The sequence below is a fragment of the Sinocyclocheilus rhinocerous genome, unplaced genomic scaffold, assembly GCF_001515625.1.
Source record: "Sinocyclocheilus rhinocerous isolate Xijiao unplaced genomic scaffold, SAMN03320098_v1.1 scaffold708, whole genome shotgun sequence".
Lineage (NCBI taxonomy): Eukaryota > Metazoa > Chordata > Actinopteri > Cypriniformes > Cyprinidae > Sinocyclocheilus > Sinocyclocheilus rhinocerous.
Genome location: NW_015635523.1, coordinates 1,308,370 through 1,309,437, shown reverse-complemented (window position 1 = coordinate 1,309,437; position 1,068 = coordinate 1,308,370). Strand labels below are relative to the sequence as shown.

General features: G+C 29.0%; 1 protein-coding gene and 1 long non-coding RNA gene across 2 annotated transcripts in view; one reads left to right on the top strand and one right to left on the bottom strand.

The window, feature by feature from the left end:
* The window catches only part of LOC107746998 (uncharacterized), a 6,922-nt gene extending 6,561 nt beyond the window's left edge, over positions 1-361 (bottom strand). Inside the window, exon 1 of the long non-coding RNA XR_001640749.1 lies at positions 351-361. This is a non-coding gene — a long non-coding RNA (uncharacterized LOC107746998). The remainder of the gene's footprint in view (positions 1-350) is intronic.
* LOC107746996 (neurotrimin-like) overlaps positions 1-1,068 on the top strand; it is a 337,453-nt gene that overhangs the window by 20,629 nt on the left and 315,756 nt on the right. The gene's annotated exons all lie outside the window — the stretch shown is intronic.

The following is a 1,068-nucleotide window of genomic DNA, read 5'->3' as shown; positions in this document are numbered from 1 at the left end:
TTTATTTATTTAGTCATTTATTAGACGCTTTTATCCAAAGCGACTTACAAATGAGGACAACAGAAGCAATCAATTGTAGTATTAAAACAACTAAAAACAGATCCAAAACTAAAAGCTAAAACTTTATAAATACTACTTATACACATTTTAAAAATAAAGAAATTAAATAAAAATTACAAATGCTTACAACAAAATTTCAAAACTTAACATTTAAATGAAAAACAAAAAATAAAGCTAAAAACAATTCAAAATATTAAAGAACAAAAGGTATAAGTGTATAATAATGATTCTAACATAACACTAAGCCAAACACCAAAAAAACAACTACATATGTGTATGTACAACTACACACACATACATATATACTTTATATGTACATACACATTTATAAATTCAATATATATATTATTTCATTTCCATTTAGTTTGTTGAAGTATTAAAATAACTCAAATTAAATAAAACTAAAAACTTAATAAAAGACCTATACAGACATAATAAATTCAGACATAATTTAACTAAAATTAAAATAAATAACAAATACAAATAATACAAATCAAATTACAGTAGTTTCAGTAATCCTAAAAAATAACACTGCCAAACACACATGCTAAAAAACAACAATTTACTTACACATAGTAAGAAATGGTTATAAAAACTGAAACGAGTAATAGGAAAGTGGAGAAATAAAAAGCGATACGTGGAAGCTATGTGCGTTGATCAATGTAGGGTATCAGAGCGAATCAGACACTTTAAGATTTGATCAGATTGGTGTTGAACAACCCAAAGAGTCAAATTCCACAAAGGGGCCCAGGATGAGACAACAGGACATTCGTAAATCAGATCCTAGCGCCAGCCAGTCTGAAGCAAGCCTAACTAACCAACTCCACAGTTTGGACAGCTTTCAAAATTAACACAAAAGAACACAATGCTATTTTCAATTCAGGAAGGAGATTGTCAATTTTGGGGTAAGTAACCAAGATTGATAGTCAAAAAGATGCACAGCCTGACCATCACATGTAAATCCATGATAGAAATCATGAGCTACATACTTCCTCGGACTGGATTCCC